The sequence below is a fragment of the Pholcus phalangioides genome, unplaced genomic scaffold (assembly GCF_987345545.1).
Source record: "Pholcus phalangioides strain wild (caught in Gottingen) unplaced genomic scaffold, Ppha-v1.0 ptg000009l_1, whole genome shotgun sequence".
NCBI lineage: Eukaryota > Metazoa > Arthropoda > Arachnida > Araneae > Pholcidae > Pholcus > Pholcus phalangioides.
Genome location: NW_028301602.1, coordinates 20,369,214 through 20,386,116, shown reverse-complemented (window position 1 = coordinate 20,386,116; position 16,903 = coordinate 20,369,214). Strand labels below are relative to the sequence as shown.

At 36.9% G+C, this 16,903-nt stretch overlaps 1 protein-coding gene across 1 annotated transcript in view; it reads right to left on the bottom strand.

Annotated features, from left to right (window-relative positions):
* Positions 1–16,903, bottom strand: part of LOC149082209 (sodium/calcium exchanger 3-like) — a 205,517-nt gene that overhangs the window by 33,928 nt on the left and 154,686 nt on the right. The gene's annotated exons all lie outside the window — the stretch shown is intronic.

Here is a 16,903-nt window from a genome sequence, read left to right as displayed (position 1 = left end):
ATCAATCAAAAACTATATTCATGCTATATTATATTTCAATAATGTGCTGCATCAGCTTATTTTATCCACGTCAATCTCAATAATTCATATATGGTATTGCTACGTAAGCTAATTCCAACATCTCCCTTATACACGTTGGTTATTACATATACTTCTCGAATCACGTAGGGGGCTATGTATAACCGAACTCGACTGTATATATATCTTAACACAATTTCCCCTCTGATACAATGTCGGGGAGGGGGGGGGGGAAGAAGTGATGCTTGGGTTTCCCTTTGAAGCATGCTCACAAGTACTGAGCAAAATTACGACTTTTCCACTTCAAAAAGTGTAAATTATCTAGATTTCAAGAAAAAGTTGCAAAAAATCAAATTTCAGCGTTTATTTGTGAAAATTGACACATTTCGTATTTACCGCGGTTATTTCGTTAATACGAAATATACGTATCCCTACCCACACAGCATAATATTTTTAAAATTAGAGAAAGACTCAGTAACAAGATGTTCACTAACAAGATGTTTAGTGAAATGACTCAGTACGGTATCCTAAATAACCATTCCCAATTCCTATTCCCAATTTTTTGTATCTTTATATATAATATAGGATAAGTATAAAATAATGGATAAAATTGCCCCCTTCAATTGCTTCTAAAATATATTTTAATCAACCACTTGCTTGATTTGCCCGTGTTTAGACCACTATCATCTACAGCATTCAGTTTTTCCTGAAATCAATTTGCCCGTAATCTTTGTCCCTAGAGGACGCTGACGAAAAGTAAACATTTAACTAAATTTGCACAAACGATATGGCTTGATGCAGTACTAACATCCATTATCCGAATACCGATCAGACGAAACATCGGTTAACCGAAAGCGTTCTGGTGATGGAAACAATCTTCAGGATTTGAAGAATGCGACCAAGAAAACATTGACGACAGGCTCGAATGTGATGTCGATGACCCTGGCTATCAAGTATTTCGACGGACGATGAAATCATAGCCTGTGTCATCGACGATCAAGACCAGGAATCTTCAACCCGTTGCTCGCGAGCACCACAGTGCTCCCTGAATTATCCAGAGTGTTCGATGCTGGTGTTTGATAACGTGCTCGCGAGTACTTGATCGATGTTCCAATTAAAAAACACTTCGCCAAATTTCATTCAAGGATTGAAATCATCCCGATTTTATGCATTCGAATGTCAAACTTATCGTAAAAGTGCTCTTCTTTTGATGATAAGTGCAGACAGTGCTGGCGATTGGAAAAAGGTCGGAGACTTCTGACCAAGACCCTTTTGAGACAACGACCGTGCTGAAAATGGTCCATCCAACGAGAAAGCACTGCCTTGTGACGGCTGTGTGATGGTTAGAACAACAAAACGAATGTGATGCTGTCCAATTGCTGTCATTAAAACGTTTGCGAGATTTAACGGCAAAAAAACAAGTCTCACCTCTGAAGCAAAATAAAATTTTGGACTTATTTTCCTAAACTAAAAGCCTACTTTAACGATCATTTTGATCAAACTAGGCTAGTCAGTTCTCACAACAGATTCGGAAAAATATGCTGAATACATAAACTGAGCTATTATTTCATTCTTCTTAACGAAACTCCGGAACTTTTCTTCAACTCCTAATCCCATTTCGTCTATTATCACCGTAAAATCTGTGGATCGCGACAGTATCCAATTTTCCGGGGAAAATATATTGTAAATACTTTGTATGTTTCTTAACTTTTTTTTTTCTTTTTGACTCAAAGTGTTCCGAACCCTGCCACGAAGCTGGGCTGGAAGTGATCTCGGAAATGGTATAATTCCAATGGCATAGTTATGGCGCTCGTTCATTCGTGTTCTCTTGCTGTGTAAGCTTCAACAGGACGTGTTGTGGTCCAGAGGTTTTCCTGTTGTTCTGGACTAGGGTCAGCAATGATACGAAGTCTGCTTAGCATTTTAGCATACTTAATGACCATATTTACTCGTCAGTGTATATTTTGTTCTTTGAAGACGTATGAAAATACATTTGTCTCAGACCGTGAAAGTTGGTTAAGGTATCCGAGTACGTTTAAAACGTCATTTTGGAAGAAAATCGATTTTGATTAAAGTATTTTTTATGCATTTTATTTCATTTTTTTCTGAAAGACCTCTTGTGATTTCTTTTGATTACTAAACAGGCATTTTTTTGCTTCTACGACGCTTAGAACCGAAATTAAGACCATTCAAATGTTGCGTTTTTACTTCAAGTAATCTGTGAATAAAAACCTCAAACGTGTTTTACGAAGAATGCTATTTTTGACATTTTAGACATGATTTCTAAAAAAATCTATTGATTTTTTTGTATCATTGCAAAATTTTAATTTATATGATATTTTGTCATATATTTTTAAGTTTATGAATCAAAATCTGTAAAGCCTATCGCATATATTTGTCTTATTACATTATTTTACACACGATATGTTAAATTAAATTTCAATCTTTTGAATCATAACCTACACCATAACTAGTTAAAAACATGGTGTGAAAATGACGAAACATTTCATTCATAGATTTTTTTCGCAATTGTGTTTCGAATATTACGTGAATTTTGCTCAAAACTCGACATAAAAATTGCTTTTTCCATCTTTATTTCCCAGGTATCAGTTGATTGATAGCTGTGAAGAAAACGGGAGAAGGACATTCTTTTTTTGCAGTTATAGGTATTATTTATACGCTTACTCCTCCATTCAATTCATTGTTTTGCTCTCTTTCTTCTCTCTGACCCCTGGTTATTAAATTCTTCGGTGCAGCCAGTTAATGATGTTTCCTGTCAAAGGCCATCCATAGATCAAAAGGGAAAAAAACCGATAAAAAATGCTTTTTTTTTTTCATCGATTTTTTTTTTTTTTTGTAGATACCACAGTGAATATAGGAATAAAAATGGCGGAAAATACATTTCTTTCCCGAAAAAAAATGAATAAATAAAAAAAAAAGAGATCTTGTTCGTTTCACTCGACGTCTTCGGTCTGAATAGTGACGTAGGAAAATGGCGTTATCGATACATTTGTTTCAGAACGATTTCCGATAAAAGAGGGAAATTTCAATTCTTTTTATTTATTGCTCGTGATATTTTACACCTTTATCACGCTTACATTCATACTAATTTACTTGTGATTTTCTTCAATATGTAAGTTATAGGAGAGTCATGACGTAATTAGTTATAGGAGTGGGAGAGGATCGAGAAAACGGCACGGCTCAAGGTAAATCAGCCGATTCATTCCATTTTAGATCGATGGTGGCCATTTAAGTATCAATTCACGAGCAAATTATCTTCGTTACACACGGGGAGAGGGTGTGATGGAATAAAATTCTGCGGTTATTTTAAAATTAAAGTAAAATATTAGAAGTTTTATAGGCATAAACATTAACAGTTAGAAAATTTTAAAAAACCCGCAATCAAAAAAATGCTAATTAGTAAAATTTTCTGGTTTACTAAAATACATTTTTGTCACAATACCGCGTATTGGAGAAAGATTCACCGAGATTTCGGTGATTGAAATTCTTGACTTCTGTCGTTTTTTACGGTTAGAAAAAGAAAGTGAAAATATGGCTCTTATATAAAATTGGCAAAAATCTCATTCAGTGTAATTTTTTTTCACTGAATACTCACAAATTTCAATTATTTCTCAAATTTACTGGTTGATTTTTTTTGTATTGCTTAACATATAAAAATTTGAATCTACATATTTCCAGTAATTATGAATTTATAGAGAGATACTAATACCACAGATGAATTCACTACAGTCGAATATAACGAACTCCAAGAGACCGGAGAAATTACTTCATTATAATGAAATTTCGTTATAAATGAATTCCAGGTTTTTTGCATTGTTTCTATGTAAACCTTTCTGTGGGGATTAGAAAAGTGTTCGTTAAAACAAGATTTTCGCTACAACGGTATTCGTTAAAACGGGATTCGACTGTACTTCTTTCACTGAATCATTTTAAGGTTTACTTTTTAACTTTAAAATCAACTGTAAAATTTCCATTCTGGCGAACACTCTCAGTGAAATATGAACCCAATTCATTCACATTTCTATATCAAGGCCTGAATCCCATGAATTTGATATCAAATTAAATCGACTTTTGTGTGTATAAATCTAGACCTCATATTGAAAAGTATTGCAAACCAATATAGCTAGAGTGTATGAGTGCGGTATGTACACGGTTTTCGGCTTTAATAAAAGTTTACTGTCTTAGAGCTCTCTGGAGTGGACGAAACAGCACAAAGTAAGGCAAACAATAGGGCAATTTGCATTTCGCAAAACGAGAAAACTATTTTTTTCGCAAAAAAACAAAATTAGAGAGTACCAAAAATGAGTTATGGGGGGATAATTTTTGAAGTAAGAATATTATGCAGAATTGGTGAATGAAAATTATTGTGAAATAAGCTGAGAGAATGGGAATTCATTGTTTTAAAGATTTAAAACACACTCATAGAATGACATGACAGGGTGTTTTAAGATCATCGTGGACTCTCGTTTCACAATTTCCTGAGGCCGTACATAGCCGCTGTGGTGGTCGAGTGGTTATAGTGACGGACTCGCGATGCGAGGATCCGTGTTCGAACCGCCACAGTGGTGGTCGGCAGAAGTTGGTTTTCTGTGGTTTCCAACTTCAAGGCGTGAATGCGAGCCGATCTCCCCGTTAAAAAGTCTCGCCACAGAGAGCAACAGGCCTACAACGTAACAAATATTCAATCATTACACTTCACTCACAATTTGAAGTACACAATATCAAGCACAACACTAGCTACACACTCAGACTGTTAGGTGAACTCACTTTGTTCCAGACTCTGCCACGAAGCTGGGCTGGAAGAGATCTCGGAAACGGGATAAGTCCAGTGGCAGAGCCCCTGGCGTTCATTCATTCATGTGGCCGTACATATTATAACCCCCCCCCCTTCCTAAATTCACATGCTTTCTCTCGAAAATTCCAGCCAGATCAAATTTTTGTAAGTACCCCCCCCCCGTCTTGAGCCCCTCGGCCGTGCCCGGCTGGGCCTACCCGTTAAGAAAACACCTCGGCATGATCTTAAAACAGAAAATTAATTTCTGATGGCTTTGACGTCAAGATCGTTATGCAATTTTTTATCCTTTAATGCAACAAATTTGCGTACGCAGCATCGCATTTCATCCTATCGGTTATTTCTGAACCAACCTATTTTTAAAAAAAACAAAATAGAATATTTATTTTATAACAACTCCCAATTTGAATACTGTTGTGTCCGCTGGTTCCCTCCTCAGAGGGCACTATATAGAGAAACTTTAATTAAAACCATTTGGCACAGAGATGCTGTGTTTTACAGAAGTCGTGACGCTTTGTGCCTAGTATGGGCGCTCTTATGCAGATCCCCCGTAAAACTAATTTTTTCCAACCACATCTTGCTCCCAGTATCGATTCCCAGAAACATTTGCCGCATGTGCTTTCTTCCAAATCATTGCTCTGCTGCTCTAATTTAGTACTGATGGAAGGATCCAGAGTTCATATCGATCAGAGACGCGAGAGTGCTGTCCTCTCTAATTAAAACGGAAATTAATCGATTCGGACTAAAAGTTAAACAGACTAACAATCCCTGTGGAAATCCGGAATCCCTCCCTCGATCCCTTGCACATTAACTCGTCGTGAAAATAACTTCGTTATGGCCAAAAACGTGGGAGGATAAAATTCAATTCCACCCGTGTTTTAAAGTTCGGTTTCACTGGATGTCGTCGTGAACGTCCCAGAGTTCAAATATTATTATAGAAAATATACGTACGACATAATATAAAAGGATCAAGAACATCGCTAAGGTCGTAAAAGATGTTGACCTCGAGCTTCGGCCCATTTAAAACGGCTTTGCTGGCTGCTATAAAAGACTGGGCAATAAAACAAATGGTCAACAGTGGACCTGCCCTTTAGTTGACGGGGGTTGACCAATGGCGAGGAGGGAGAATGACATACGAAAACTGCTTTTTCGACGATGATAAAGGCAGTCGTTTACGAGAGGGTAAATGTTATCTTTGATTGAAGGTCTGTCTTAGGGCTATTTACGAAGCCGGAATGTGATTTTCTTATTACACCGACGAAGCCATGGATGCCAGTTTTCAGTCAACTCAGGGGAAAGTATTTCGTAACGTTCGGTATATGCCCTAAAGGAAACCACCAGAACGCGTGACATCTGTTTAAACGCATCTTTGTCACTATTTCCTACTGAAAATTATTAAATTATTCGACAAAATGCGTGTAGGAGAAATGCATGGAGAAAAAAAGACCGAATTTTTAGAAAATTTTCTATAGCATGACGAATTAAGGATTATTGTCCCTCTGTTTAGAGAAGTGGTTCTTAACCAGGGGTTCACGCGCGGACCACTTGGGCGTCTGAGGAGGAAGAGGGACGTGAGATTAGATGAGAACACAATAAAATCGTACGGTCGAGTACACTTATAATATACCCTGGATTTAACGTACACCATGGATATAACATACGAGAGGCGCGGTTGCCCAGGTCGAAAAGATACTCGCCTAAAGTACACAGGGGTACAAAAAAAAACGGCGACTTGACCGCAGCAAAAAATTGCTACCGCAGGGAGTCCCCCATCGAGGGGTTGGTGTACCAACCTCGATGAGTATAAAAAACAAGTCTGCCGTTCGGAATCGGCATTAAATTGTAGGTCCCGGTCTAATTAGACCTCGTGTGCAGAAAATGACCGTGGTGCGACAAAAATTATCAAAAATTATAACATACACTTTTGTAATCCCCGATTTTTAGCCCATTCACTTCCATGCATTTTATCTCGGTTATCGCATATCTCTCTTAAAAAATATACTTTATATATACATTATATTAAATATATATTATGTGGATATAACATGCCAAAAACATTTTGTTAACCTAAAAAAGGATTCGGATATAACATACTGTAAAGAGAAACCTGGAAAAATGAAGCCGAAACAGTAACTTATTTGCGCAATATTTCATTGTATTCGGGTGACAGCCCCCTCCCCCCATCCGTATTTACAATAGATAGCTTCTAAGAGCCAGAAATACAATTGAATATAATGGTTTCACCCGTAAAATACGGGACGTATATTCACCGTATTGATCCCACTAATGCGCCCTCCTCAATATATTACTCTGGATCCGAGCATGTGGTTGGATGGCTAGAAAGACTACCTGTTAGTACGTACTGTATTCTGCGGAAAATTTCTTGAAATAAATTAAATGAAGCAAGAATTTATGGGCTTTCGGTATATCATAAATATTCTAATAAATTCCTCAGGACATATATCAACGAAAAAATATATTCATGCTACATGAAATTCAATTACGTGCTCCATCCATAAGTTTATTTTGACCGCGACAGTCTCAATAATGCACTTTATGCATGTATACAACTGCTATATAAGCTAATTTCGAGACCGCTCATAACATGCACGTCGGCTATATAACATACACTTCTCGAATCCCTAAGGGCGTATGTTATAAGCGAACTCGACTATATTTGCATTGTCATGTACTGATTATTATGTTGTAAAGGGGTCCAGGGAAAGTTTTAAAAAAAACCCTGATTTAGAAGCCTCTGGTGAATTTAGCGATCGAATTTTTCATCAAACTTGGTAATAAGGCTACTTAGACCATGGGCAAGTAACCATCGGAAGAAAAAATGCTGAAAGAAAATACCGAAAAAATTACCACCCACGGACATGTAAACATGACATGTTTGGAATGTAAAACGCAATTTAAAGATCTTAACTTTCGGTGGTAAATGAATTAATTGAATATGTATGAAAATTGAATATATACATTTCAAATTACATGGTCAAAAAACTCATTGCAACATGTAAGTATTACATTTTCTTTTTTACATTCGAGTGAATGTAACGAATAGGCAAAGTTTAGTAAAAGACAGAGATAGACGGCTTTTTCTCAGCCCAAGATATCAAGGAAACATATTTTCTGGATATTATGCTGAGGTGAACTCGGAAAGAAAAGTCATCTTGTCTCCGCCGGGTCTCGAACACAGGCCCTCTTGCATACCGGACAAGCATGCTACCATCTCCTCCACTGGAGACACGACCCGCCTCCCTAATTTCAGTCACCGTGGCGTGAGGCGCTGAAGTTGAGTTAGTAGCCTCTCAACGTCTTGAAATGGCCCCCAGGAGGGACAGTTTAGAGAGAGATAGACCTCATCATATTATCTAGGAAAATATCTGTTTCCTTGATATCTTGGACTGAAAAAAAGATGGCTATCTCTTTCTAAACCGTCCCAACTGGAGTTCATTTTCTAAAGTTGAGGTTACTAATGCCTCTACTTCGGCGCCTCAAGCCACAGTACATGAAATAAGGGAGGCAGGGCCGTGTCTTCAGTGGTGTAGATAGTATCGTACTTCTCAGACGTTCAAGTGGGCCTGGGTCCGAGTCCCGATGTAGGCAAGATTACTTTTCTTTCCGAGTTCACCTCAGCACAATATCTAGAAAATATCTGTTTTCTTTTTATATAAAAGACCATTTATTATACTTTTATAGTGTAATCCTGGCCTACGAGGTATATATACTAAGAGATATTCCCGCTATATAAAAGGATTGTGCAAAAAATTCACCAAAATACTCTAAAAAAACCGGGTTTATATATTAAGAGATATAATTTACCACGTACAGAGAAACATAACGAAGATGTTTGTGTGTACCATAAACAAAAAGCAGTTGTTGACATAACAAGAATGACAACATCCACATGAATTATTCAAAAAGACGGAAGCATTCATCTATGCATTAAATGCCTCAAGGTGATTACAGACCAAAACATTCGTTTAGAAAATAAAGAATTACCCTTTTCCCAACTGTGCATGTGGGTAGAATAAACTCATAGCGGCAGCTGAAGAAAATTTTCTCAATACCTAGAGTGTTTACTTGATATGGGTTGCACAAAACGTAAGAAATAAAATACGACATTTCTTAACGCAGCGTTTACGTTTCGTCAATGGGTAATAACTCTTTCAAACCCTGGTGCCACAAATGTGTTGGTTTCTTTTTCTCGCTGTAGATTTTTTCTTTTGACCTCAGTTAATTAAGATCTGACTTAAGAATCGTATAAGTTTTGAGTTACAAATATGATGAATATGAACTTTGTGGCTTTCATTAGAGGGAAGCACTTTTAGCTTGAACTTTCAATGGGGTTTTGAAGAAGGAAAAAAGGGGCTCAGGGAGAAGTGTAATTTATCACATGAAATTTAGCAATAAAATTCTAGCAAAAACTTTATGTGAAGATGAATATACCCTGCATCATCTTGGCTGAAAAAAAATTGTAGGAAATGAATTATTTCATCAAAAAAAAATTTTTTTAATGTAAAGATTTGATGGCATTCATGTTTGGAAGCATTTTTCGAGCATCAAAAATGCAAAAAATATTTTGAAAATTTCAAAAAATGGATGCTTAGGGTCTGACAGAGAGATTTTACCCACAAATGGGTTGTAACTGATTTATTGGGTAATTGATCCATTATATCTATGAATATACTGTCAAGTGAATAGATGGTATTGTTTGTCTTGTTTGTTTTTTCTTTGAATTTTCGTAATTTTAGCCACTGAAAGATTTTTGTAGTCTCGCAACTGACTTTAAAAAACAAAATATTGTTTTATTTATGTTTGTGAAGATGATGATAAAATATGTACATTTGAAACTGTGAGAAGTAGAGAGAGAATTGTAGTCTCCTACGGTTCAAATCTCGATACACGAATGCGAGCCGATCTACCCTTTAAAATGATCTCCGCAGAGAGCAACAGACCTACAACGGTACAATCATTACACTTCACTCATAGTTAGAAAACTTGCTAGCAGATGGCAGCACTACACATAACAAGCATTACACAGTAACAAACTTGACCTTGGATTCACAACACCTACACGCACATTCCAACATGTATCATTCGTTGCAAATTTCGCAGAGGAATGTGGACGAGGTGCATGTGTGGTTTAGTAGTAGTAGTAGGCTCCTATGGTTTTCATTTTTTTTTCACTCGTGATTTTTTACTACCGCTTTTATTTACTTTTATCACATTATTCCTGTCTGAATGAAAATTTTAATATTAAGCTATCATGGTTCTACTTTTTATGACACTTTCTTCAGGGAGGATATATCTATTAACACAAAGGAACAAAACTGCACGAAGCTCAGCATTTAAGATATTAGTTGAACTGAGCTGTATTTTTTGCAGTCGTTGTTTTTGTCGGAAATGCACTTCCTTTACATACTTGCAAATCATTGTTAAAAAATAATATTGAAGTACTCAAATTCACAAATTGTGTGTTTCACAAATAATTTTAACATATTGTAGGTAGTTTTAAAGCAATAATCTATTTGTTCAGCTGAAATAAAACTTTATTATGGGTAAAAATGTAATTTAGACTGGCTATTGATACAACTAAACCGCACTTTATGAATGTTCCGCTGAGGAATTTATAGAAATGACTCAACACTAGCAAATTTAATTTCAATTCTACATAAATGGTGAAGATATTCTTCGTCAAATATCGTGATAAAACTGGAATTACAAATGAGCACTAAACTCTAGAAATGCATATGGCAATGATTTTAACAAATTTAGATTTAAATTTTCACTCATAAGTATCAAAATAATCAAAACATCGCATCGAAAATACTCAAATTCGTCACCTTAGAAATAACTGAATACAACACTTTATCTAACCAACAATTTCCATCGCGATTCTCGCTGACACAACAAACAAATCTAACTTCCATTAGAAGGAATTCTCTCAAATTCTATTTAACCGGGTAAAGGACGAGCAACAAAGCTTTTAATCAGGTGAACTAGCATCTGCATTTCCCCGAATTTTTTTGTTTTTGTTTTTCCTTCCACAGTGTTTCCGAATTGATCTCGAAATTCCAGCTTAAGGAATGCCAGTTCAGGTACTTCTTTCCGAAGAAAATCGTTTCCCTCGGTATAAATGGCCGTTGTAGAGCTCGAGTAGTTCCAATATATTTACACGAAATACCCTCGCACCGAAATTTATTCAAAAAAGTATTTCCGCAAAAATTAATAGCATAAAATGTGCGGAAAAGAAATCTCTCTGTTCGAATAAGCGTTAAAAATTGTTTTTCGGTCTCGGTGCTAACCTCATCATCGTATACAGCTGCGCGATACGCATTAGCATACTTTTTATCTCGTTAGGTTCAATAAATTCCCACAACAACGCCGTAAGCTCTTAAAAATCGCGGAAAAATCCTGGGAATAGATTTCCATTAGCTAAACCATGAATCCCATTCCGCCATCACTGAATGGATTCCCTCGCATAGCATCACTTGCGGAAAACTGAAAGGGGATCGATATCTGTATTTTTACTGTATACACCATCATTGCCAATAAAGAAAAGATTTCGAGGACATGCACTTTGTTTTTCATTAGAGACAATGTGTAACAAGAATTCTGTAATCCTCCATTAAAGTATGTTGTATACTGAAAGCTCGTTGGTCCGTGCGTTATATTATCGCCGAGCGAGTTTCCGATACGAGATTATTTGGCGAGGGGGGGGGGAGGAGAAGTAATTGCTCCGCTATATTTTACGAGGTATTTTAATTACGGGAAATTCATTACGTGCGTGTATGTATACGAAAATTAACGCTCTTGTTTGGCCCCGTGAAGGTTACTTCACCGGAACCCTGACATTTCCATGTAAAGACATTGTTAGACGATCTAACATTAATCAATATCCTCCGAAATATTACTGCCTTATGCATTGAAGGATATGGTGAGTTGGAAATAGCGTACACTAAGCGGGATATTCTTGATCAGATGGTTTTTAGCAATTCAATATTTTAGATCAATTTTCTTCAACCTTTTAACACAGTACTTGCGGAGCGATGGAATTTAGCGAACAATTTCGTAGACCTGCATAAATAAGAAAAGTAATTTGCCAACCAACGGGAAAACAAAAACACCACTGGAAAAAAATTTCCTCACCTCCTCGACCATTTTTTAAATTTATACTCTATTCTTATACATGCGAGAATACGATTGTGCTTACACTGAACCACCTCCCCAGCTCCAACCGTCAAATTCGGTGATACCTCGGCTAACGAAGATAGTTCTTCCCAGAATCATGTTAGTTGTCGAAATCTTCGTTAGCCGAAACGCGATTTCCCATAGGTTTCTATGGAAAATAGTTTAATTCTTTCCCAAATATCGTTCAAAATTTAAACCTAAGTCTATCAAAAACACTAAGGAGCGCTAAAAACACACAAACACACACACCGAAAGCTAAAATCAACGGCTTCAAAATCAAATAAATGAGAATTTGCAGAAAGATGAAGATAATCTATTACTATTTAACCGTTCATGCACCTCGTACATATTCCGCTACGGAATTTCTAATGAATCGGTACATGCCGGAATGGGCGTGTACTTGTTGACAACTTAGCACGAAGTTTGTTTCTGTTTAATGCTTGCTATTTGTGTAGTGTGCCGCCACCCGCCATAATTTTTTCTAACTATGAGTGAAGTGTAATGATTGAATAATTGTACAGTTGTGCAGGACTGTTGATCTCTGTGGTTAGATTTTTTAACGGGGAGAACTGCTACCATTCGCACCTTGTAGTTGGGAACCACAGAAAACCACCTTCAGCCAACCGCCACTGCGGTGACGGTGAGGTTTGAGCCCGGGTTCTGGCTACGCGAACCTCCTATTATGACCACTGGATCACGACAGATGCATATGAAGATACTGAAGATCTTTGTATTTTACACTAAATGTACCATCATTATAAACAACACATTTCGTATTGACACTACTCAGTCGAGGTATCCTTCCCCCATTTATTTGTGTTTTGAGCAGTTCATTTCTGTGTCTAATACATCCGCAAATGGAAAAAATAAGCTCCTAGAATGTCCAGACAGTTTAGTTTGATGCTAAGAGTCTTACAATGGCAGATATTGTGCACTAAATTTATGGGCTTCTTTTTGATCAATGCATTTTCTCTTAGCTGAATCTTCCATTTTACATGAAAGGCTTCAAAAACTTGCTGAAAGAAAAACAGAGGTACATCTGGAGAAAGATTCTGAATTAGACATGAGTTAATTGGGTTCAAGAGTGACAGTAATCTCTGATGATGATGATTAGCAGTAAAGTTCAACTCACTTCGCGAACGGCAGCAGTAGTTCCAGGGCAGCAATGATATGCTCTATTTTGTCATTTCTATAATTTTGCAGTCTCTATTATGCATGAGAGGAAAAGCACTGCACTGGGATTGTTCAACCTGTGCTGCCCTCTCTGAAACAAAACTAAAACTATCTGTCATAATTTTTGAACTAAAATTAGCTGTTCATTAAAAACAGGTGTGCAGCATCCAAATGAACAACATTTTTTATTATCCTATATGTTGTTATTTTTTTATGCTACACTCTGATGCATAAGTCAATAATACTTGTAAATATATTTTTTATGTTTGCTGTAGATTCCTAGCTATTACTTTTCGTGTGCTCAATATGAATGCAGTTGAAACTAGCAACTCAGAGGCGCCGCTGTGGTGGTCGAGTTGTCGTAGTCATAGATTCGCATCGCGAGGATCCGGGTTCGAACTCCACCGTCACCACAGTGGTGGTTGGCTGAACTTGGTTTCACGTGGTTCCCAACTTCGAGGCGCAAATGCGATCCGATCTCCCCATTAAAAAGTCCTACCACAGGCATACAACGATAAATTATTCAATCATTACTTTTCACTTTATACTTAGAAAAACTGATGGCAGATGGCAGCACTACACATATTCAAACATTACACAGAAACAAACTTCACATCAGGTTTCACTACACACACCTTCCAACATGTACCAATTCGTTAGAGGTTCCGCAGAGGAATGTGGACGAGGTGCATGTGTGATTTAATAGTAGTAGCAACTAACAGGAACTTTCACCTTTGAAGACACACCGCTCTTCCCATCTCGGAGAGATATCGAAGCGTTCCCGAAAGACAGGTGTATAGTAACCAGTATTGTATTTTGTGGGAGACAGTCTATTACGGTGCTCAATTTTCTTTGTTTTACTGTGGATGGCAGCAGGTGTTCGAGTGCAACAGGACAGTCAATCCTTGTTTTACCAACTTAATTCGGTCCAGACAGTCCGTACGTAAAAACCGAATGATTCGCAAACCAAAATAATTTTTTCTCATAGGAATTGAACTCAATGTAAAATGAATTTATCTGTGTTTAAGGCTCCGAAGATTTCTAGTGTGAAATTTTACAATAACTTTACAACTGCATAACCAATTGTTATCATCAAGCCAACACTGAAAAGATTACCATAATCCGGAAGACATCAAATGCGAACGGAATGGAAACGATGACTGGTTTCATGAATATGTATCTCCTATGAACTCAGTTTCAAAGCCCTCAAAATCTCCGCTTGCAACACTATGTGGCCACAAAATATACTTTAAGACAAATTGATGGTTCTGTAAGACACTTTTAAATAAGAACTATGCAATGTAAGATGATAAAATAATGTTTCCAGAAGTTGCTGACTGTTAGTTATTATATAATATGTCAGATATTATTGCAAAATATCTGTGAAAAATTTCTTTTCTCCAGAGCTTCATAAAATTTGAAACGACCTGCTGATCCTTGGGCTGAATAAGAAGAGCCGTATTTGGTGGTGGGAATTTTATTCTGATGAAATTCTTCAACTAAAAAAAATTGTAATCTCAGACTTCTGAAATGTTTCCTTCGGGATTTATGTCATTTTGCGTGTTCGTAAACCAAGATTCATTCGTAAACCGAATCATTTTTTATTGTTCGTAAATCGAATCGTTCGCAATCCAGACGTTCATAAACTGAGGACTGACTGTATATTGGAATTTTATTACAGATAAATGATATCAGGGGCCAGGGAAATACTGTTTCACTCATCTTCCCCATTTTTTTCCTAAATGTTAATAAAGATATTGATTTCTGAGCTATACCACTCGTGCTTCAATAATAATCGTTAAAATATATTACTATATACGTAAGGGTTCAGATAATAAAATTTTTGAATTTATGAAACGATACAGCGCACAGAACTTAATAAAATTTCCAATGAATACGGGTTATGAGACAGTATTCCAGACTGTTGCATTCCATTCCATTCGGAAGTGAAAGTAACTGTGATTATAATCGTGGATAATGCTCGTAATTCATTGGAGCTGAAATCGACGAAATTTACGTAAAAATGGACTGTTACGATAAATTGCCACCTCTAAACTCTGACTCACAGATTTCACACCGAGTCGCAATGCTACCAACGAGATGATTCTATCATCTTAATTGTGCATGCTACAAAATCACCAAAAATCTTGATGAAACTCTATGGACATCGCATCGGTAAATTGCGATACATAGCTTCTCGTAAATAGTTAACGCCCACTGTTTACACTGAATAAATGCATCCTCCGAGTATCATCCTCGGCGAAGAAGATAACGGAGGGCCGGTCTGGTGCGTAAAGATCCACATTAAAACGTAATGCAGGGATGTGATGATCAGGTCATTATATAACTGGGCTATTTTGCATAGCTTGGATCATGGCAGCTCTTCGATCATCTGCCAGGTGCATCATCTTCCGGGAAAGCTTCGATATTTCTACGAGATGCGAAGTGGGTTGTGTCTGGTTCTTCGATGTTAACGATATAGCTCTATCTAACCCGTGGAAGCAAAACTAACTCTTGCACCAAAGCAGATCAAAACTCCTTGATGGTTCTAGAATGTGATTGGCGATTTATACGATGACGCTCTCGAATTCGTCATACGAACTTTTAATCTGATTCAGGTCTGGAGTATTCGTTTTCTGGCCAACCTTTGAAGATATTCACCCCACCAGTTCAGATCTATGCAGATTACATAAAAAGGAGCAGAGAGTCAAAAAATTTGTCGCTGAAAACCCACATATATTGGCCTACCTTTAGAAAATATACAGAATGGTTTGCGGTTATCTACCTCTCCAGGCACGTGTTTCTTTCTACCCGCGGCTCGCTTTGAACAATATTTTTCACACACAAGTGCCCCCCTAATGTCTTATACGTATTTACTGCCCTCGTCCAGGAGAGAGACTAACATTTTATCAAATAGATTTTTTCACAAAATTTATTGCGAACAAAAATTTCATAAATGTGGTTTGCACCCGGATCCATTGCCCGGTTCTGTGCAAGCCCGTCATAACATAGGGGGTGATAGATTCTTCGCAGATCAAGGTATGTCAAGAATCACAGTCTAGCTCAGTGATTGTTCAGCCACTGGTCCTTGGACCGATGACGATTCATAAGAATTCCTTCCGGTCCGAGAAATATTTCACCTTATTTATGTAGCCACTACATAATTTCCGATTTAGTAAATATTATACCGTCTTTATGTTCTTGTTTTCATCTGCTACTCTTCCGTGCTATTTTCTGCCATAGCTGTCAGCAGGTCTGAGCATTACAGTATATTTTTTTGCCGGTCTGTAAATTATTTCTGCTATTTATTTATTTTTTCAGATCATAATTTTTCCCGGTTTATTTATTTATTTGCCGGTAATTCAAATTATTTCTCAAATTTATTTGTTTTCCGGCCCACAAAATTTATTTATTTTTTGCTGGTACACAAAATGTTTCCCCTCTTTATTTATAATTTCTCATATTTATTTGCTTGTTCTTCCATATAATCTATCTCCCACATTCATTTTTTTGTGGCCCGTAAACTAGGCAAGCGGGGTGTGTCCGGTCTTCAAAAATCAAAGGTCTGTAAACTATTTCTCCCAATTATTGATATTTTGTTGGCCTGCAAATTCTGTGGTGTTTGGTCAGAACATGATATGTCCAAAAAAATGCCTTTTTTAACTAGTAGTGAGTCTTGCTGATTATAACTAATTAGAAGAG